Below are 24,359 nucleotides of genomic sequence, written 5' to 3'. Positions count from 1 at the left end.
GTGAGAATTTATTGGAATTTCTATCGAAGGTTATTTTTCGACAGGAAACTCGAATTTTTGGTGAGCTTTTCAAAAATTTAAAATCCAAGATGGCAACCGTGGCCTATAATACTGAGACGGCTCTTGTTCGATAGATTTTCGTGAAACTCTGTACCAGGAGATACTTTTCGACGGGAAACTCAAAGATCCTTGTTAATAATGGGTCAAAATTCGCCCCTTTTTAGGATCTCGATTCGGCAAACGGGACTTGCGCCAAATTGATGCATATGATGCCCCAAGTCTCAGGAAAAAATTTCAGCTTGAGTTGAAAAGCAGTTCCGGAGATACAAGGGGGTGAAGTGGGGGGTTGAGCGGCTGCCGGAGTGCTCTTTCCACGGCTGTGCCTCGACAAATCGTCGTTTTGATGTCATACATTATATGTTTTCCTATGTAATTTTTCGCGCACTTTTCTTTTCTGAACTTAAAAATTACTTATAACTACTCTTTAACGTGCTTCGAGTTTTTTTGGCAATTTTTTTGAATTCTTTCGGTTTTATTTCGTATTTACCTAAGATTTTTTTTTTTGCCTTCTCAATGTCTTCTCGAGAAATAAAAAATAAAACAGGCTCTCATTTTATTCGTTTATTTTATTTTATATTATTTTATTTTATTCATTTATTTATTTTATTTTATCCCTTTATTTATTTTATTTTATTCAGTTATTTATTTTATTTCATTTGTTTATTTTATTTTATTCATTTATTTATTTTATTTCATTCGTTTATTTATTTTATTTCATTCATTCAATCATTTATTTTATTTTAATCATGTATTTATTTTATTTTAATCATTTATTTAGTTTATTTTATTTATTTATTTATTTTATTTTATTCATTTATTTAGTTCATTTTATTCATTTACTTATTTTATTTATTTGTTTTATTTTATTCATTTATTTATTTTATTTTATTCATTTGTTTATTTTATTTTATTCATTTGTTTATTTTATTTTATTCATTTATTTATTTTATTTTATTCATTTATTTATTTTATTTTATTCATTTATTTATTTTATTTTATTCATTTTTTATTTCATTTTGTTCATTTATTTATTTTATTTTATTCATTTATTTATTTTATTTTATTCCTTTATTTATTTCATTTTATTCATTTATTTTAATACATTTTATTCATTTATTTATTTTATTTTATTCATTTATTTATTTTATTTTATTCCTTTATTTATTTCATTTTATTCATTTATTTTAATACATTTTATTCATTTAGGTATGTATCTTATTTTACTCATTTATTTATTTTAGTTTATTTTATTCATTTATTTAATTTCATCTTTTTTATTTATTTAATGCATTATATTTATTTCATTAATTTTGTTATTTTAGCTTATTTTATTCGTAGTTCGTACTTAGATGGGAGACCGCTTGGAAATGACCGTGGTGCGGAGGTTCGCATAATGGCTGAGAATTCCTTCCTTGTCTAAATAATGCCTCGGCAATAGTAAAAATTGATTTTCGTGTATTTATCTATATATTTAACTAGTCGTTCTGGGCGCGCTTTGCGCGCCCGTCACGCCTGGCCGGGGGCTACGCCCCCTGGACCCCCGGTCACCTGCTACGCGAGTGACATTTGGCTCGCTTCGCGAGCCGATTTTGTAGTAGTTGCAAATTTTTAATCACTATATTTTGAAGATTTCTTAGAAAACATTATGGAATTCTCACTCCACAATTAACTTGTAGAATAATAATGGCAGGGCAAGAAATAGACTATATCTTAAAATGGACGGTTCTCACTCAGTACAAACAGCCAACACCACGAGAAGGTGAGGAACCATTGTTAGCCACTTTTTTTTTTTTTTTTTTTTTTTTTTACTTTTCTGAAAAAATTTACTGAAATTTTAGTTGCGTGCCCTAAAAGGAAACACGGAGAAAAAAATTTTTTGCATGGAACCCGAAGCTGAGATCATATGGATCTCTGAAGTTTTCGGATCACGCATCCGAAAAGTTAAGGTCCATCTGCCGAAGTTCGGGTCAGACAATTGAAGTAGTTCGGTATATACCGAAGGTTTCAGGTCACACATCTGAAGTACTCGGTACATACCGTAGTGTTTCAGATTTCTGACCCGAATTTCGGCAGCTGGACCTCAAGTTTTAAGAGATTCATATGATCTCAACGTCGGGTCCCGTGCACGAAGTGTTTTTATTAATATTCTATTAATATAAATTTCAACACAGTCAAACACAGTAGAGAACCAAGCAAATCACAGTAGAACAGAGAAAAAATACCGTCGAATAAATAAAGAAAACTATTATCGAAGAAATTCTAATTATTTGGAAGGTAATTCGCTGGCGTAATCATTGCGTAGCTGCGTAGGAGCATGAGCGAGATTTATCATCAAATGACCGCTGGCCGGTAGGTACCTGGGCGGGCGAGCGACAATACGTAAAAGCGGTGGCATGGTTCGATTGACAGAGGAGTGGGGAACGGTCAGACGTAGGGGAAAGGTTCAGGCTGAACCGTTCAGCACAGCGCAGCGTCAGAGAGTCAGGGAGGGGACACTTCCCCTCGAGTGAAATAGAAAAAGGTAGAATCGCTGACAGTCCGAATCCTTCGAAGTTTATATTAAGATGATATCCTAAGGCTTTTTTTGTCCTCCTTCACTTTTGACGGTTTGTCCTAATTCGATCTCGGAAACTACTGGACCGATTTTCCTCGGATTTGTTTTAAATGAAAGCTCCTAGGCTGTAAATGTGCAGGCACCCCTTGGTTTTTCGATTCGCGCGACCGATGTTGCAAAATTTACCTCGATTTGATACCGACATATTTCCCTTTTTGCCGCTGGACAGTTTGTCCTAATTCGATCTCGGAAACTACTGGACTGATTTTCCTCGGATTTGTTTTAAATGAAAGCTCTTAGGCTGTAAATTTGCAGGCATCCCTTGATGTTTCGATTTGCGCGACCGATAATGGAAAATTTTCCTCAATTTGATAACGAAATATTTGCATATTTGTCGCTGGACGAGTCATATGGTTGGGGGACCTCCCACCCTTTGATTTTCCGTTTCCCTCTCCATGTAAACCCATCCCTACCTGCCGTTAACACGTGTCACCCTTCTACTCTGGCATGGGTCCTGTGGCAGTATCCCTCCCTTCTTTATGCCGTCTGACTCGGAACACCTACTACGCATTTCCTCCATCGCACTGCTCATAATCAGTTCTCGGTTTGTCCAGGTTTCTTATTAGTGCGTCTACAGTTTGGGTTTCTTGATTTTGTCTTTAGTTTTTCTTTTATGAAAATTACTTAATTTTGATGTGTATTTTTTAGAAGATAATTTTCCTTCATACGGCAGCACAGGTTTCATTAATAGTTAACGTTTTTACAGCAGCTCATGTGTTCTTCCAAGAGAATCGGTAATTAATCTTCACCCTTTCGCAGCGTCAAATTTCCACAAAGTGTGTTGATTTTTTTTCCAGGATTGTTTTTTATTTTTCAAGGATGTTTATTTTTCTAGAATTAGGTGGTTATCATTATTAGTTTCTTATTCTTTGCTTTTGAATTATAATTTTGCCTCCAGGAAGTCCACTAATTACTTGTAGTAGCAAAATTTGGCTTGCGAAGCGAGCCAACATTCACTCGCGGAGCGAGTGACTGGGGGTCCAGGGGGCGAAGCCACCGTCCAGCGGCGCAAGCGAGCGTAGCGAGCTGAAGCAGCTAGTAATCTTTAATCTTTTTCTTCTATGGCTCTGTTAGTAGAGGCGGCATTTTGGGTACAGAACAAGGAGCTTCGCAGGGGAGCCACTTCCCAAGGGAGTCACTTTCCAGGGGAATTATTCCCCTGCCCAAAACCGCCTGGGTGAAATCCCCGGGGGAAAGTTTTAGCAGAGGACTTAGAAGCAACCAATAAAACGTACATTCGGGGGCGATCAATAACCGTGGATAAAAAATTCGATAATAATCATGCGTTCTTCTCGAACCATTCCGCCACTTTTGTACTATGTCCGCTGTCGAAAAAGAGCATTCTCAAACACGTGACATCTTAAACTCCAAATCGATAGTGAAATAAATAAGGTACCTTACATTTTTTTCTTTTTTTCTTGATTTCTTTTCTTTTTTTAGCAAGTCAATTTGAAAAAAAATTGTGGTTCTCCGTTAAACGTAAAATTATCTGGAAAATAAAAATTCTGAGAGGGTAGATATTGACAAATAGTTTTGACATGCCAGACAATCTTTTACCTTGTATTGAACAAATCAATTTTCCTGAGTTGTTGTCTAGCGGTCGGGCGGTTGAAGAGAGGCAAAAGGAATTGAAAAAGAGAGAGTGAGCAGATGAAAAAGAATGAAAAAATGAAGTCAAAGGGATTAGAAAAGGAGACATCTAAATATCATCACATTTTCTTTTCTACCCGCTATTTTTGCTAACGTTTCCTGAGTTTTCGCAGAGACAATCATGAAAAGTAAGGAGCCGAGTGAATGGAATCTTGCGGTTTCCCGAACGAGTCTCGGGTTAATGATGTCATCAATGTTTTATGAACGACAGACTTTTCATCTGCAACATAGTCAGAGGCGATATATTTACCTACAGACTCCGCATTACACTCTTTCCCACAGAGTAAAAGGAGTTTTCAGAGGTCTAAGCTCAAAATGATGACTGAAAAGCAAAGTGTTAAGCGATTGATTCAGCAAGTGGAGATGCTGATATTTTCGATACGATTTTCGGTACTTAGGTATTTCTCGATAATATCGATAGAATTCAGATAGAATTTTCATGGTCAATTTTTAGCAGGATCGGTTATTTTCTCTCGGTATCGGTACAAAATGGTAGGACTGAAAAAAAAAAACGCACGAAACGTCAAGGAACTGCATGAGAAATGTAGAATGAGGTCGAAGAAATCCTGTGTGTTGTCCCGGCTAGCAGTAGAAATCCGATGAATATCCTACCAATACCCCATGATTTCTATTATCCTCCGAATATCCTATGGATATCCTGGCTTTTTCAGGTTACCCTCAGAATATCCAATGAATATCTGATAAAACGGCATTTTAGATTATTCCCTGAATAATCATTGGATAATCTCCTCCCATGTACAGAGAGGCTCTTTTAAACATATCTATTGAAAATTGTTACTTCGTTAAATGGATGTATTTTCTAATTCCGGTCCGACATCGAGAACCATTCTCTTTCTGTAAGGATCCCTGCCCCCTTCCCCTCTCCACAACATCAATCAAACCCTCTTAGTTTACATGACTTTATGAGTTTATCACTTGGTCAGGTTGAGTTTGACTGGTTTGACGCGAGTGGCGATCATGCGAAAGTTCCACGTATTTGATCGGTTTAACGGTGATAATTTGGCGGGTTTTGTGATTGTTATGTTAATCGAATCCAGTGTGACTGATAGTGCGTGCCCTCTTTGTTGCACCGATGATTAAGATCCTTAAAACCCCACTATTGTGCCAAAGTAGTTTACAAGTTCAAAAATTGCTTAAGTTTTTGACGGACGAATAGGAAAAACCCCATTTTCAGAGCTTCCTGGTACGGTATTGGTCATTTCAGCGTAAGCTGCTCCCTATCACGTTCATGAATTTTAGTTAAATATACCTAATGCCCAGCGCTTCGCTGGTAAGTACACGCTATTGTTAAAGCATCCAGAATATCAATGGCCAAAGTAAAGACGACGTATCTCAATTTGCAAAATGTAGACTTCCAGTCGTACTTTATTTCTTTCTTGAAAAACTAGACAACGTAATTACTTGAAACCTCCTTGATTTTTCTTCTCTGTTAGAAAATTATTTTGTACAACTTCAAGCGATAAAACTGACATGTTCATTTCCGAAAGATTAAGTAAACCAGGAGCGACGATTTTAAAAATACCACAATGGAAACACATGGTGTCGCACTTTAGCCATCGATATTGATTAAAACGTATAAATAGTACATATTTGTGGGATTCATAGATGCTGAGTAATTCAAAATCAGGTCGTTAATGTTAATCGTTATCCTCAGTTGCAATCACAGAGGGCACCAATCATAGAAAGGCGATGAAAAGGTGTATAACTTGTAAAGCATCTAAATTAGACAAAGACTCAGTGTTTCGTCGCACCCTCTCCGTTCCCAAGTTCAGTGATATCTTTGCAGGACATTGTAGGACCCTGTATACATTACCCATGAATATAGTTCTGTGATGCTCCACTGTACATGGTAGACTGCAGTCACACATGGGCCCGTGGCAATTCTCCTCTAGTTCTATGATGATCCACAAGACACCATGAGAGGTCCCACGAGAGCTTACATGGGTCACAGGTAGGTACACTCCCGTGGGATCACAAGGGTCACATGTCGGCTCCCATGGGAGCACACAGGTCACCTGCCGGTTCCCAGGGGAGCGCACGGGTCACATGTTAGCTCCCACGGAAGCACGTGTGATGTCGTGTCATTCCCCTGGGAGCATATTTGATCACATGTCATTCCCCTGGGAGCATATGTGATCACATGTCATTCCCCTGAGAGCACAAGTGATCACATGTCATTCCTCTGGGGGTGCATGTGATCACATGTCATTCCCCTGGGAGCATATGTGATCACATGTCATTCCCCTGAGAGCACAAGTGATCACATGTCATTCCCCTGGGGGCGCATGTGATCACATGTCATTCCCTTGGGGAAATTTTCAGCAGGGGTGTCTACATTTTAATTTTGTGATGTAAGTATAAGGTAAGGAAAGAACTGGGGTTTGAGCAATTGTCAGACCTAACAATCATGTACCTACCTATGCAAGCTGCTGTTTGCTCGTTGCATTTCCATGAACAACATTTCACTCGAGTCTCATTCAAAAGGCAAAATCAGTTTGGCCAGCGAGTGAATTACACTTTAGAGTAACTATATAGTTATCTCGCATTTTTCAATCTACCCACCTACATGAATTTGACCTCAGCAGTAGTTAGAAGGAATCCAATTTTAAGGCGGAAAATTGTTGAGAAAAGGAGATGACAATGAAACTTTGAGTGCCATCGCTACTGATCTGATAAATGCGTTACATTAGATGTCAATATTGATGTCATGCAGGCTCCGGCATTATTGGTTTGCTTTCTTTGTATTTTTCCCTACGTATTGTACGTCTTTTACATGTACTCTTTTCCAATATTAAACCTAAACATACACAGATAGGTAGTAAATATCGCAGGCAAATAGTGAAATCAGTCATTTTGTCAAATGCCTAAGCAAATAGTCAAATATTCTTTCTTAGATTGAAATACTGATTTTTCCTCAGATTTTAGAAATAACAAGTTGGTTTTTGCAATCGCTAGCGATAGCAATATTCGTCATGGGAACTTTTGCTTCTGGGATATGAAAATGTTAAGGTACAGTTCGTTTGTAGTATCTTCAGAATTGAAGGGGCTATGTAATTTTGTGTCGACATCTCTTTTTTAACATTTTTAATTTTTTGTCTTTGCATACAAGAAAGCTGTTATTTACCAATTATTTATTTTCGTTGGATTATGTATGATTTTCGGAAGTTAACGCATTTAACTTTCAGTTTCGTTTTTTCGGCGTAAAGTATGATATTTTTACTCTACACATATGCCCGAATACGCATCATAAGTGACCTATGTGCTTCCTAAGTTGCCTTTTTTTTCATTCAAATAGATGTAACTGAAATTTTAGATGTGTACTACCTATACTACTTTCATGTCATTGCTTTATTTATTTATTTATTTACTTTTTGCGCAGGTATAAATTGTTATTTTTTGCTGAATTTTGGAGAAAATATTGCTTTAAGAACGTGGAATGTAAATGAATTTTATTGAAAAAAGAAAATACCATCATTAATTTGGGCGAACAGAGAAAATATACATCAATATTTGGGTCAACTTCTCCCTGATTATATAAAGGATGAATATATTAGTATTTCTGTATCAAAAAACTTAGCTTTTGTCTTCAGAGATACAATGATTCTAGTCCCAGTCAATTTGTTTTATTGAAAAAACAAAAAAAAAACAAAAAATAAATAAAAAAAAAACAACTGAAACGTTAGACATACTATTTTCATGTCTTTCTATTTGTATCAATAGGTACTTTTTGCTTAACTTACGAACGTTGAATGCAAATTAACTTTATTGAAAAAAGAAAATAACGTCATTAATTTGGGGGAACATGTGGCTGATTATATGAAGGAGGTATATTCCAGTATTTTTGTTTAACATATTAACTCACGAGAAAATGTTCGTACATTTATCATCTAGAATTAATTATTTTTTGATGATTAGGCTAAAACATTCAATACAACCATTAAAAAGTAATACCCATCGTCGGGTATCGTACTCCCGATCGCCTATTGCCCGCACCTAATCAAAAATACGAGGCGGTTTAGTCAACTAGGCTATAACGGATCAGCGTGAGCGAGAGTAAAAATAGCATACAAAAGACTCGGGCAATGGGCGGGACTTATCACAAGAGATTGTTGCTTTTGGGATATGAGAGAAATGAGCTAGGCGCATTGCTGTAGGAGCCATGGTTCGCACTGTTTTCATGTCTCGCAGGGTTCATCTCAGCATACATTTGCCATCGCGGCAGTAAGCTGAGGCGATATTTGTTTATCCATGAATTAAATCAATCAATCGAGCTCTGATTTTGACTTCTTTGTCCGTAACGAGTCCTCCAGAACAATTTTCCACCTTGTACGATGGTTATTATTTCTTTGCTTCTATTTTTCAAATTTGAGGTGGGATAATGGCGGCTTCTCAAGAGCACCGAGGTAGGCGATCTTTTGCACCAACGAACAGAGAACTGATGGCGAAAAATAACCAATCAGAACCTCCCAAAAAAAAGAATTTGCCCAAAATCGGAACTTCGTGGTTCTGCGCAGATTTACCAGTCAGACACGACATCTCAAGGTGGAAAAAAACTCGCTGAAAGCGAATTTTAGAAATCAACACAACTTGACGTAGAGACATGATTGGCTAAAAAATACAACGGTTTTTAATACATCGGAAAATCAACCAAAAATCGAAGACTGGGCGAAACGCTCAAGGTCGCAGAGGCATAGGGAATCCCATAGCGATAGCAACGGAACGATTGTAATATCATGGGGAACTCCGTTCCCATGACAATAATTCGTTGCTCCTGCACGAGAGAATGTCTGTAAACATACGCAGCACCCAATAGTATTTTAAACGAGTTTGGTTCATGGACGCACATATATCTTGAAATTTTCAGCACGTCATAGAACGTAGAAGTTTTAAATTGTCAACATTTAAAAGTACGAGAGGCATTTGAGAAGGAAGGAACAAGACGAGTTCGCAGATATGAGGAGTTATTCTTCCCAAAATATTGAAAACCCGTGAAAACCTATCCATAAATTTGCAGAATTCTGTGAACTGTCAAAATTTGACTATTGGCCTGGCATTTGATAAAATGCCTGATTTGACTAATTAATTTCCTTTGACAAATACATTGGCCGCAGGACTGACGTGGCCGCAGCCTTGAAGTCCCCGCACAAATTGGGAAGCCTGCCAATATACTGGGTTATCCAAAAGTCACTGACCACCCCTGTAACTTTTTTTCTAATTGACCCAGAAGTTTAAACTTGTAATGTTCCCGCGGGACTAAGGGCAACTTTTTTGCCCCTCCCCCAAAATTTCGGGAAGGGGGCTAACTTTTTTTCCAAATGGCACCCCCCCCTCCTTTGTTACACCTCATTCGAAAGATAATTTAAAAGAAAAATTTTGATGCAAACCGCATATCAAAATGTTGATTTTCTACAAAATGCCGGCCGGTCAAAGTTCAAAACGGCGGAATTTTAGCATCTCCGTTGCTCATCGACGAATTAGCATGAAACTTGAAATCCGGGGGTTTTTGGGGACAAGAAAAACTATTCTGATGTCTGTTTTCCACAAAAGTCAGTCCTTTTCAAAACGGAGGCGGTCAATCAAAGCGTTACCAAAAATGGTAAGGGAAGCTTGAGAGCTAATAGTATAGATATAGATTTCCCTTAATTTTTTCGCCGCACTTTCGAGATGTTTCGGAATTTCAAAAATCCAATGAAAGATTCTATATTCTCGTGCCGAAATACCACCGGGTACTTAGTTTCATGCACATCTAACGATAAGCAGCCTGAATATCCACTTTCAACTCTAGGCTGCCATTTCACCGCCACCAATTTGAAAAGCATCCATGATAAAACTATACCAGGCAGAATCCTCCTCTGTTGTCTGTGGTGGACTCATTTATAACGTAGGCATCAGAGTCCTCCTCTAGACCATGGGCTAAGGGGAAACTCCGTGCCCTTCCCCATCCCTCCCGAGAGAAATTTGAATAGTAGATTTTTTTTCTTTTTTTCTTTCATGGATTCTACCATGGTTGGGGGAGGGGCGGAGAAAGTTAGCCCCCATAAGACCCCTCCGCCATTTTATAATGCGCCAAAGTTTTTCTTTTTTTATTATCTTTCGAATGAAGTGTCACAAAGGGATGGGGGGTTGCCATTTGAAAAAAGTTAGCCACCGCCCCCTTCAGGAAAAGGCGCCCACCAAAATTTTGGGGGAGCTAAACAGCTGCTACCGTGGACCTAGGAACATCCCCGAAGTTTCAAACTTCTATGTCAATTAGGAAAAAAGTTACACGGGTGGTCGGTGACTTTGGCGGATAACCCTGTATTTGCTCCGTATCGGTGCATGGATAGTTTAACGAGGTACAAAAAACTCTCTCGTGACGAAAGGGCTCATCTTTCTGGCGGCCTCACATTTGAAAGCATTGACTGATTGTGAATGTTGTGATATGTACCAGAAAAATTCAGAGAAACCATTTCTCTGATTTTCGCAAAATTTTCATAGGATAGAGTTCTATGATTTGCAAATTTCTCTGGCGTGCAACAGATCCTTCACGTCATTTACTTATGATTTCTTATCTACCAATGCTGGAAAAACCAGAAATGGAGGAGACATATTGAGTCAACTGGTAGACGTAGTCATGACACAGGATGGCTCTGTTTGCCACTGCGGGCAGAACTAAAGCGATTATTTTTGGCGGAGCTAAGGTTGAAACCATCACCTAAGATCAAGCAAAGGATGACCTCTTTCTAATGATCCGCAGATTTAAATCAATCTCATCATGATTTAACGCTGAGAGAGGCGGCAACTTGCGAAATTAAAATTCGTTGGTTACCTACCATTCATTCACTACCATTCCTAACTCATCGACTTTTCTTTCAGTTGCTTTCCTTCATTGCCATATTGGTATAATTAAGATGAATCTATACCGAATGTAAGCCAACATTGAGGAATCAAATAAGAATTGCTCGGATGCTGGTTTCACTCTCTGAACTCTGGCATTGAGCAGAGCGAAATTCGACGACGGGTCTCCACCCAAGGCTGTAACTCCCGCCAAGAACATTTTTCCACCATGCGACTCTAGTAATTTTTAGGGTAGGTTCGACTGTTGATCTTTTCAATTTTATTGCCATTTTTAAAAAAAAAATGGAGAGAAACTGCTAATAGCCTGGCTCTTATGCGGACTTACAAAAACATCCAATATATTCCCTGTTTAAAGAGGATTTTTTTTTTAATAATACTGCTTTCGGTCCAAAACGCGTGTGAATCTTTCATCGGTTCGGAGATAGGTATAGGTACCTCTTTAAATTTTCCAAGTGTGCCCCCCCTCGCTTGTTTCTCATTGGAGGGGGGGGGGGGGTTTATAATGACTGTTACCATATAGTTGTAAACAATCACGGACTTCAGCATAGCTTGACCTTGATTGCTATGCCTCGGCATTTTGGGCCATTTTGTGTTCTATTTTTACGGATACGTGCGGCCATACCTACTCACGAAATTTTAGTAATGAACAGGCGCACCTCTTCAAATTCCGTAGAAATTGACTATCGTCATGTCACGAATGCTAAAGTTTGAAAAGCAGACCCCAGTTTACTCCAAGTAGGTCCATAATTTGTCCATAGGTCATTTTGCTGGGGAGGCCTGGCCCCCCACCACCGGGGGGTCGGGGGGCCTCCCCCGGAAAATTTGTAGAATTTTAACTCTATTTGAGCGCATCTCGAGGCACTTGAGGCGCAAACCTTCCTTCAATTTCTGCTCAAAAATCACCCAGTTTTATGCATTTTAAGGTTAAAATACTTTGAAATTGTTGCATTCAACAGGTTATTTATAGGCATACTCTCACGGGCCACAGCGACAGAGACTTACCGTTGAAGAAGGTGTTTTTGCACCATCCAGGATTTCTGGGGGGGGGGGGGGTCAGATGAAACTATTTCCAATTCTGGGGAGGCAGGCCCCCCTTCCCCCCCCTTTCTACGCCTTTGCGTAGGTCAGTCATTGCGCATCACTTTGAAATTCACTCCTCAGTCATAGCGCACATTTTTGGAATCCCCCCCCCCCCATATAAAGCTGCCGTACCGGCTCACTCTGCCCCCCCCCCCTCCCCTAGAGAAAAATTGGCCGAAGCGATTTCCTTTAAACTTGGTACATGCTTAGCAATAATTGCTGTGAGTGGTTGATCAAAATTATTTCGATCAGAAAACGTTGCCCTGGACGCCCGCAAGAGCGAAAAGTTGTTTCTCCGTATACTAATACATTGGGGATACGCGGTTATTTACACGCACCACACGGAACAGGTTAAATCGTGTCGCGTAACGTCACAGTAGCGCAACGGTGGTGTGTCCTGTGTCATCTTCCAGCTGTGCGGCTCCCTCGCGAACTTTTCCATCCCTTTACTCCTGTCACGTACAACGTGTTAGCCTGCCTGCACCTAGGTATCTCCTTTCAACTGTCTTCCATTTTAACTGTACGTTCATGCTTTATGTTCCATCTTATGGCACGGTGCGTTTTAAACAATTTTAATGCGGTCAACATACCACCCGCGATTTTTTTGCGGAAATGTCAACGAGAAGGCCTACTGATTGAGGAACTACAAACCGCGAAATCTGTGATGGGGCCGTTTTTGAGAAAATGCGATTTTTCGCTTTTTTGGCGGGATTTTCGGGTCAAGGCGCTGAAAAAGTCAAGTTAGGCTGTTTTTGTAGTTCGTAAATGCATATCCTATACATTTTGAGTCAATCAAGTGCCAGTAGATAGCTATTCGTGCATATTGCCCAAAATTCATATCCTTAAATCCACGACTTTTGGGTTTTTGGGGGGTTAGTCAAGGAGAAATCCGAAAAAAAGAGGGTTAACCCGGAACAAATTGCTTAACAAACTTTTCCTACGTAAACTTCTTCAGTAGGTCCTATTGAACAACATACCAAAAGTTTACCACGGTTCGCTCCCGGAACACCCCCCCAAATTGCCTAAATTTCAAAATGGCGGCCATAATAAGGCCTCTGGGAGTTCGATTTTTTTTAAAATACGCATACAGTGTCATGTGAGGTGTCAATTCCTATGTAATTTAGGTCGTAGATTTCAAATATGAAGTAAAAAAAGTCCCTTGATCAAAAGGGGGTACCCCAAATCCAAGATGGCAGCCATTCTTGAAAGTCAAGAGGGTGGATTTTTAAAAAGTTCGCGTGACAAGGCAAGTGAGGTATCATTTCTTATGTAATTTTGGTCGTAGATTTCATTTATGAAGTCATAAAAGCCCTCAAGTCAAAGGGATTGCTCCAAATGCAAAGATGGCGGCCAGCTTTGAAAGGCAGGAGGGTGAATTTTTGAAATGTTTACGTGACATCCCTAGTAAAATAGAATCAACCTGACGTTTCATAAACTACCCTGAGTCAGACTAATTCAGGCTGACATCAATCTGACTCAGGGTAGTTTATGAAACATACCCTGACGTCAGGTTGATTCTATTTTACTAGGGATGTCACGTAAACATTTCAAAAATTCACCCTCCTGCCTTTCAAAGCTGGCCGCCATCTTTGCATTTGGAGCAATCCCTTTGACTTGAGGGCTTTTATGACTTCATAAATGAAATCTACGACCAAAATTACATAAGAAATGATACCTCACTTGCCTTGTCACGCGAACTTTTTAAAAATCCACCCTCTTGACTTTCAAGAATGGCTGCCATCTTGGATTTGGGGTACCCCCTTTTGATCAAGGGACTTTTTTTACTTCATATTTGAAATCTACGACCTAAATTACATAGGAATTGACACCTCACATGACACTGTATGCGTATTTTAAAAAAAATCGAACTCCCAGAGGCCTTATTATGGCCGCCATTTTGAAATTTAGGCAATTTGGGGGGGTGTTCCGGGAGCGAACCGTGGTAAACTTTTGGTATGTTGTTCAATAGGACCTACTGAAGAAGTTTACGTAGGAAAAGTTTGTTAAGCAATTTGTTCCGGGTTAACCCTCTTTTTTTCGGATTTCTCCTTGACTAACCCCCCAAAAACCCAAAAGTCGTGGATTTAAGGATATGAATTTTGGGCAATATGCACGAATAGCTATCTACTGGCACTTGATTGACTCAAAATGTATAGGATATGCATTTACGAACTACAAAAACAGCCTAACTTGACTTTTTCAGCGCCTTGACCCGAAAATCCCGCCAAAAAAGCGAAAAATCGCATTTTCTCAAAAACGGCCCCATCACAGATTTCGCGGTTTGTAGTTCCTCAATCAGTAGGCCTTCTCGTTGACATTTCCGCAAAAAAATCGCGGGTGGTATGTTGACCGCATCAAAATTGTTTAAAACGCACCGTGATGGGTCATTCTCCTCACTGGTGGTCTTATGTTTCTTTGACGTCCTCTCTTTTTTTCTTTCTCCTCTATTTTTGATCCAATTTTCGTGAAAATCGATATGGAAGGTACTTTTTGACGGAAAACTCGAATTTTTGGTCAGATTTTCAAAATTCCAAAATCCAAGATGGTGGCCATGGCCAAAGTGGCGAAGGTGTGATCTTCTCATTATTATTATTATTTTTAAAATTAAAAGCTATGAGGGGCGGCTCGCGGAGCAAGTTGCAAGTCATCGCGAAGCGAGGAATCGGGGGTCCAGGGGCACTTCCCGGCAAGGCATGTCAGCTCGCACAGCGAGCTGATCACTGCTGGTTAAAAATATAAAGCTACGGTACCGAAATTTCATCAACACTTTACAAAAAAACTGTCGAAGCGATTTCCTTCGAACTTGGCAAAAATGAAGCTGAGAAACACTTTTACATCCCTGAAAAATCAAATTTAGAAAAAATTGCCGCGGAATTAAGCCCAAAAAAAAAAAGAAAAGTTGTCTCTCCCTATACTAATGCATTGGGGATACGAGGTTGTTCTCGCGCATCGCGCCGAACAGGTTCAATCCTGTTGCGTGACTTCGTAGTATTATAGACGAAATTACAGGTTTTATGGGGTATTTTTCGACGGATTTTTTTGAAAATTGGAATTGAGGGGTATTTTTCGACGAGAAACTTGAATTTTTGGTCAGATTGTCAAAATTCCAAAATCCAAGATAGCAGCCGTGACCAAAGTGGCGATGATGCTGTCTCCTCCTTATTATTATTTTTAAAGTCAATAGGCTATGAGGGGCGGCTCGCGTAACAAGTCGCAAGTTCATCGGCGAAGCGAGGAAGTAGGGGTCCAGGGGCACTCTCCGGCTAGGCGTGACAGCTCGCACAGTTTGCTGAACACGGCTAGTATTGCTATAATGTTGGGCCAGCATGATATCATACTGATTCGGCATTACGTACATCATAAATATTCGTCATTATATTATACAGATTCAACATGTTATAAGATATCATTCTGATTGACGTTCTCAGGGAAATTGGTATTTAAGCGAATTTTGTTCGCTGTATCGATGCTCGCTTACCTCCGAAGTAGATTCCTTGAATGTGTTAGTTGGTGTGTGGTGCTTCAAACTTCGACTGACGCGGTCCAGCCAAATCAATCGTGATCAGGCGCCTGACCTTGGTGATGCATCTCGCCGCTAATGTTTACCTCTGATCAGGTGTTGGTCGCAGCTCACGCCTCCCTCCCGTTCGACTTTCGAGGGCCTCGCGGTCCGAGTCCGAGCGTTGCCCTCGCCGATGCATCCCCTTTCCCCTCGTCCACCTATTCCGGGACTTTATTGTGCGTTTTCGACTCACAATCAGCTTTTCTCAGCGCTGCATACAGCACTGCTATGCCGCGTACCGCCCGATCGGGGGCGGTGGTAAGACTTCGTGACTAACAATTGGATATTGTAAATAATCCCAAGCTAGCCTAAATTTTTTGGAGAAAACTCTTTGACGATGGGGTAAAAGTGACACTATATAAGTGACGGACAAAGGGTGTTAGGGCGGTTTCTTTTTTCTTTTTTTTTCTTTCTTTTTTAACAGGATAATAATAGCTCATCTCCTGGTTACGTAGCAAGCGGATTTGACCGGAGCGAATAAAACCGGCCCTTAAGACGATTAGTCCCGGATTTTGGCGTAGTCAAACTGGCGTGCGATATACTGCATCGATTAAGTAAACAATTTCGGCAGATTTTGACTTTAAAGCGGAGGAAAGGACGACACCTGGCCCCTGCGCGCATGAGCTTAGGGCATCATTCTCTACCAAAACTTCGGCAAAATTCAGAGAGGTGAACTCAGGATTATTTTTTGAAAAAGAAGTCACATTCGATATAGAGGTCGATGATTGTACCTACTGAATGCAATGTTTTTTTATCCAAAGGAATCTGCTTTCATTTCTTTCAATCTTGCCGATTGTTTGGTTGAGAACGATTCCTCAGGCTCATGTGCAGTACGTACTTACATCCTCCCTTTTTTACTAAAAATTCAAGGACTGCCGAGATTTTTTAAATTGATCGATGCTTTACATACATAGCTCGCCAGTTCGACCACGCCAGAATCCGGGACGAATCGCAAACTCTCTCTATAAAGGGACTCTGGTTTGCGGCTGTACGCCTATTTTCGGTTTTTCTTCTTTCCCGGAGCGGCGCCGGCGCCGACGGTCAAGTCGGGTCAACGTAGCAACAACGCTGTTTACTGGAGTAGAACACCTGGATCCTCATTCAGCTGCACCAGATTCGCCGCTCGCCCTACATAAATCAACTCCAGCATTTTCCGTCAATGCTATACAGCGCGCTGCCGCGCCACGCCGCGTTGCCCCCATCAGTTATGCCTTCCATACTTCCCTACCAAACTCACCGGAAAAGTGTCCACACTGTATTAGTCCATGTCAGGTGAGGACCCTAGTAGCACAAAGACGTAAAATTTACCAAAAAAAAATTCGTAAAAAAAGACGTAAAATAGACCAAAAATGAAATGCCGATGTAGTCTTTTTTACAAGAATAATTCGTAAAGAGTACAAGATTTATTACGTAAAAAAATCGAGTTTCTTTACGTAAAAAGTTATGCGCAAAAAAACTCTTGCTTCCTGAAATTGATTAAAATGATAAATCGTAAAGAAAAAAATAGACTTCTTAAGTACCTATCTGAATCTGTAGTCAATTAATTCTCCTTGAGATCAACTTTCAAATTATTATCTACCTGTCGGGAATTGAACCTGGGACCTGCCTATCAGGAATCGAATGCGCTACCTACTGAGCAAACGAGGCCTCTGTATTAGAGGGGCGAATTTGTGCTGTATAAGTGAATATTTTTATTGTTGAATATGCGTGAGAACGAATTGCGGAATATTTTTTGAATTTGGAAAAACTGGATAAGGGCAAAAACTAATATTTATCATGGATATTTTAAAGATGGTATAGGGTATACTTACTTTCAAAAGTACCTTTGTTGTTCAGGAATATGTGAAAAAAATTATGTACATTTTAATAATATGTCCCCCTTTTATCTTTTTCTTTTCTTAAATATTATTAACATGCATCAATTTTTTATAAGAATGTCTTAACTATTTTAATAAAGATAAGTTATTAAAATCTTATCGAACTTTTAAAAACTCTGGCTTATTCGTTCAGAATAATGTGTTTTTGTATGCAGTTTTCGGGCTATACTTTTTTTTACAAACAATCTTTAGGGGACATCAGAATTTTTTGCTTGATTTCCTTGTCATGAAAACTACAAAAGTATCTCCTGTTCGGTCAATTCAGCGAATTTTCCGTTCAGAAATTTTTTTCCTAATTTTCTACATATAGAAAATCGCGAATTTTTGCAACATTCTGGAAATTCAAAAACATGTAGTCACCAAAAGTGGTCGAATGGACCACTATAAAGGGAAGGTACCAATTCAATCATTATTATACCTGTTTTCTCGTCAAAATTTCACGTAGAATGCAATCTGTGTATCGAAAATAACTGTAATAACTCGTGATCAATTCTACCTATGGTAGGAAAACATGACAACCTCAATATTGGCACTTCGGCTCAGCTTTTAGCCGTTGCTAGCACTTTTAACAACATATGGCAAGAAGGAATCTTGCTTGATAGGGAAGCCTGCCAAAACCGATGCAGTGCTAGAGTGCGCGATTTTATTTAAGAGGGCCCTCGTTTTCATTCTGAGCGAGAAATTCAAATTTTTCTTGATCAGTGCTATAAATAAAAGCGTCATTAACTTGATTTGGAGATGGTAAGCATTGATTCTTTTCGTTGCACAAATCCTGTTTTACGCACAATTTTGAATAAAGTACATACAGGGTGATCCAAAAGTCGCTTCCATCCCCTCTAACTTTTTACCTAATTGACGTAAAGATTTGAAACTTGGGGGATGTCCCTAGGTCAAAAGGAGCTACTTTTTGGACCCCCTAAAATTTTCAGGGGGGCCCCCTTTGAGGGGGGGGGGGCAACGGACCCCAACTTTTAATTTTCAAATGGGAAGACCCAATTTGTGATAGCTCGTTCGAAAGAGCATAAAAAAAGAAAACGTTTCGCGCAAACGTGAAGTCAATATCTCAAACCGGTACAAAATGGCGGCCGGTTAAAGTTCAAAACGGCCGAAAATTCAAACAGGTTATTTAGCAATGGATTTTCGCGAAAATCGGTAACTAGTGGTATTTTGACACGAGAAAAACGCATTTGACGTTAGATTTTCAAAAAAACCGAAATTTTCGAAATGGCCGCCGGTTAAAGTTCAAAATGACTGGGAATTGCCACCTCGGTTTTTTGCTGATAGATTTGCCTAAAACTTGGAATTTTGGGGTTTTTTGGCATAAGATTAACACATTTGAACTTAGATTTCTAAAAAAACAAATTTTCTGCTATTTTGAATTTTCACCGGCGGCCATTTTGACAATTTCGGTTTTTTTGAAAATCTAACGTCAAATTCGTTTTTCTCGTGTTTAAATACCTTCAGTTACCGATTTTCGCGAAAATCCATCGACAAATACCCTGTGTGAATTTTCGGCCATTTTGAACTTTAACCGGCCGCCATTTTGTACCGGTTTGAGATATTGACTTCAAATTTGCGCGAAACGTTTTCTTTTTTTATGCTCTTTCGAACGAGCTATCACAAAGGGGGTGTTCCCATTTGAAGATTAAAAGTTGGGGTCCGTTGCCCCCCCCCTAAAGGGACCCCCTGAAAATTTTAGGGGGGCCAAAAAGTAGCTCCCTTTGACCTAGGGACATCCCCCAAAGTTTCAAATCTTTACCTCAATTAGGTAAAAAGTTAGAGGGGGTGGAAGGGACTGTTGGATCACCCTGTATAATAGAAAGCTTAGAGTCGTTCCTTGTCTATGAAATTTTGTCGGATGTGCCTCGATGGAATCCTCGGAACAGTAGGACCCAAAATGACCTTAAAAATTAATGTTCAAGTTGCCTCGATAGCAGCTAGAGGTAGCAAAAACACCGACTGGGGCGTTGCACGAAATGATGCTAGTGCTTCATCTGAGAGTGATGAGATAAGTTTTCATCAGTATTTTTTATAACTTGTTTCTGAATACGGGATATTAATCGAGAATAGATTTAAAAATGAGGGAACGTGCCTACCGTCGAGTTATCAAGCAGCATGTCCCTTTTAAAACATATATTTTAGCAGATTAGGCCGTTTGATCACATCCGTTCTAATGGGTCAGTTGCGCTGGTCACATAATCGTGTTCCGATGCTTGATTCCTGTAGATCAGCTAAGGATAATAAGATATGTCCGAACAGCAACTTTCTACGTTCTAACCGAGATATCGCGCTTTGAAAAATTCGGTGTACGGCGTCATCCACCTCGGTAGTAACACACTTGGTTTCTTCCATCTTACTTTCAACCTAGTTTTGTGTTGAGTAACCAGTGTAAATGTGTGTCTTCCGAACAGGGGCGTAGCTAGGAAATTTTTCTGGGGGGGGGGGGGGGGCACGGGACCACCTCTCGTGGTGAAGAGAGCGGGGGTGGGTGAGGAATGGAGGATACCGTTTTTCTGGGGGGGGGGGCACGAGATTTCTGGGGGGGGCAGGCCCCCCCAGGACCCCCCTAGCTACGCCTATGCTTCCGAACTGATAAAAGCAAGGTGGAAGAAACCAAGGGTGTCACTATACTGCGGTGGATGATGTCAAAAACCCGAGTTTTCAAAGGACGATAACTCGGTTAATATTGAACATAAAAATTCTCTGTTTGGTCAGATCTTATTATTTTTAGCTGATCTATAGGAATCCATCATCAAAACAAGTTTCTATGACCAGCGCAACTGACCCATATCAATGGGAAGTATATCCAATTGAGCCGAGAGGTCCATCATTAATATAAACTTCGAAGGATTCAGACTTTCAGCGATTCTACCTTTTTCTATTTCACTCGATAGGTTGCCAGACTATGCGATAAATATGAATATTTTAGATGGATTTGAATTGGGAAAAGCGGTAAAACAGCAACTTAACCGGCATCAATAGAGTCAAGGAGGGACGAGAGGCTGCCTTCCTGGGAAAGCCCATGATTTAGCCGGAAATGTCATTAAAACAATTGGTTCCGTTTGAATCATCAATTGTATACTAGGGGAAAGCTATTTTAAAATAATAATTGTAAATGGACACAGATGCCACAGAAAGGGAAAAAGGAAAGGGAAAGGAAATGAAAAGAGAATATGATTACTAATATGCAATCACAGAGGATAAAACAAAAACATCAGAGAAATTTATACCTATGCGATGAAAGTATAAGAAAAAAACACGAGTGGGCTCATTGCGATTCGGAACTCGAACTATACTATCGTTGAGCAGTTTTTAGACCCCTACGCCACCGATAATCTTCTTAAGAGGTAAAGATGAACTTTCGCTACTTCAGCAAGTCAAATCGCGGAAGGAGATCCATGGATTGTCTTTTTCCGCCACCCGATGGGATGACGTTCCTGTCAAATGCGTTTTTGAAGAAATGCATGATCGATCCCCATCATCGCTTCATCTCCACACATCTGTTCATGTGCAAATGATGGCACGCTCCGGCAACAAGGTTCTGTGACGAAATCATGTTTTTCTTCAGAGTCTCCAAACTGTATACATCTTAGTGATCAAATGTCCAATCACTGAGAAGAATGGCTCGCGGAGCGAGCCGAATGTCACTCGCGTAGCGAGTGATCGGGGGTCCAGGGGGCGTAGCCCCTTGGCTGGCCGTGACGGACGCGCAAAGCGCGTCCAGAACGGCTAGTAATAATATATGTATGAAACGGCTTGAGCCACAACTGATACGGTTCCTTTTACCTTCAAGGAGTCAAGTTGTTCATTTTAGAGACCAATAATATTTTCGTGCTCAGTCCAATCATGTAGTTCCCTTTTAAACATGAAAAATCCCCAAATTTTAGACACCTACAAATTCTCCATAAACAGCCTGAGATATTATTTCACACAGGTGTCTTAATCCAAGAATTGGATTTTTTGGAGGTCTCAAATCGAAAATCGTTTTTCATAAATATACGAATGGGGCAATAAAATCGGATTCTTCCATTCCTTCTATTACTTAAAGATTCGAGCCAAGCCTTGTGCTCTGATGGAATTCCGTATTCTCCTGATCGATTGTCCTGATGTCTGTAACAGCAGGATATAGGTAAGTAGGTACCTTTTAATTTACCGATTCACATTCCCAATCGTGTTTCATTAATAGTGTAATTTTATACAACCGATGGTTAGTACCCTTGGATGCAGAAAGCTCGAGAATGATCCTTTCACCATCTTCCACGATTTTTTCTTTATTGGAATATGATCGAACGCAGTTTGCATGTCGATAGCCGAAGTACGGCACCATGCATCTCCACGGCGATGTTTCAAATTTTCTGGTACCATGAGAAACATGTAAATTTTAGAGCATAGTTTATTCAAGAATATTCTGCTGACAGAAAAAAATGCACGTAGTTTTCAAGATATTACGTACTTAGACCAGTTTTGGGGGACCGAGGGAGGGCGCAACGTCGTAAAAGGTGATACGCGGTTTTGCACTTTGGCCATATCGATAGGCATTAATTCGTAGGCACACTGTGTCTTCAAAATCAGGAGGTATTCATGAAAAATGCTTGTGTTCAGCCTTACAGTAAGTCCCCGTATTACCTGCTGTTTCCTAGAAACTCTTACAGTCAAAATAATTTTAAGTACGGACACACCACCAGATTTTGATTTAGATGTAGACATACGACTATGCATTCCTCAAACGCGGCATTGCCCCCGCCCCCATCGGAGTACATGACTTAACGAGCTCGAATTAATTTTTTTTACAAAATTAGGGACCACTGATGTGGCCTGAGCGCACCTCGAGTAAAACATCTAAGTATTCTCCCTTGCTCAACTTACACTGTATATATAAGAAAGCACCGAGAAGAGAACCCGATATTATTTACAAACTTAAGGACATACCTTCTATTTCATATTATCTCAGTTACTTGAAGAGAAAGCACAAACTGTGTAGAACATACAAATTATTTAATCACCCTCCTGGAAAAAATGTTGAGGAAAGATGGAGACCTCTTATACGATTTGAATGCTTCGTGAGCCTTATTCAGAATAAAATTCATCAACGTCATCTTCGTACTCTCTGATGCTGCCATCGTCGACGCATCTTGATTAGGAGAAATTTCTGAAAGAGGTCAGAGAGCATCACTGTCACTGTGACACACCGTCCAGTGAATTCGATCATGCGTCTTTCGTCGCGCCTCTTCAATTTCATCAAAAATGCAATCAATCGTTTCCATCATCACTGAAAACTAACGGTTCGTCATCATTTTCGCCGGTCCATGTCTGAATTTTTTGAGTTTCAAATTGCTGAGTAAATTGAAGAATAGCTAACCTAGGCAAAAGCAATAGTATTAACTCAAAACAAACACGTTAAGCGCCGCGAAAGTTGATGCTGAGTAATAAATGAATTTATTTAATCCAACTTGTACATTCTCTTCAAATAGCAGAAATAATCTTATAAGGTACCTAAGTTCGTCGTTAAAAGATCAATGAGATGGGGTCTAGTCTCTGTTTATTTTTAATATCTACTTTAAAGTCAAACGAGGGGTACCAAAAGGAAGTAGGTATCGAGTTTGGAGGAATGCACAGTCGCACGTAAGTGCACAAATATATTCTGGTGGTACGATGCGAGCACACTTAAGTACAATTATTAGGTACCTATGGCTCTTTGTTTCTAGAAGACACTAGACGATACGAGGACTTACTGTGAGGCTGAAGACAAGAATAAGTTTTACACGAATACCTCGAAGTTTATTCAAATACACAGTTTATTGATTAATACATGAGATATCTACATTCAAGACATGAGAATCAGTCGTATAAAGACACACGACAATGCAATAAGATCGGGAATGTAAATCGGGAAATTCGAACCGATGCAGCTGTTAAGTACAAACATGTTACATATATCGATTAATCGATCGGGAAAATCACGCATTACATACAAACGCATGACCTGACTTAAATCTTTGTTGGAAGGAATGGAAAAATTAGTTTTTACCCCTGTCATTCGTGAAAAACGGCAAAAAATAAGATGCATCGATTCGAGTCACCCTAAAATCGATTTCTTGGGTGGAAAAAAACCTGTGAAATAAAATCGGAGGCTGTTAATTGGTACGTTCGCTGCCTCCATATACTTAACTGTTGGGAGACACCATTTTATCGGACCGACCGCTTTCTTCCCGAGCGGGTCCAAAAATGAATACTTCCGAATCGGTGTTTTTCGCGTGGTTTTCTGAAATCTGCGGCAACCATTCAGAATTCATCGCAAAGTTTTACGCGGGAGATACTTTTCCTCATCTTTTATGGTCGTCAAATCAGAGATTTTCGCCACTATCCGAAACCAAAACCTGGTCTCGGAGGCCCCGGTAAGTTCGCCGCATTGATGGGCAAGAATACTTCTTATTTTTCAGCTGGCATCAAAAAGCTGTAGTATTGATACCATAAGTGTTTAGACAAGGACTAATCTTTCATAGGACCGTCGGTTTTTTGTTGAGGTTCCGATATTTTGAGTGGAGGTGGAGTTACATTTTTGAACCCGCGTGGAGAGGAGGTCAATCAAACAAAAAGGACTTTTCCGGCGAACTGGCTGATGGACCGATTTTCAATTTCTTCAACTAGTCGGAAGATG

General features: G+C 39.7%; 1 protein-coding gene across 3 annotated transcripts in view; it reads right to left on the bottom strand.

The window, feature by feature from the left end:
• The window catches only part of LOC109037048 (uncharacterized), a 258,003-nt gene that overhangs the window by 223,095 nt on the left and 10,549 nt on the right, over positions 1-24,359 (bottom strand). Inside the window, exon 1 of one of the 3 annotated variants that reach the window (XM_019051542.2) lies at positions 15,741-18,494. The exons of the other annotated variants lie outside the window; for them this stretch is intronic. The gene's annotated coding sequence lies outside the window, so the exon portion shown is untranslated. Of the gene's footprint in view, positions 1-15,740; positions 18,495-24,359 lie in introns of those variants that run through there. 3 annotated transcript variants of the gene reach the window in all.

Source organism: Bemisia tabaci, chromosome 2, assembly GCF_918797505.1.
Source record: "Bemisia tabaci chromosome 2, PGI_BMITA_v3".
Classification (NCBI taxonomy): domain Eukaryota; kingdom Metazoa; phylum Arthropoda; class Insecta; order Hemiptera; family Aleyrodidae; genus Bemisia; species Bemisia tabaci.
Note: the sequence above shows the minus strand (reverse complement) of the source record. Positions and strands in the feature narration are given on the sequence as shown.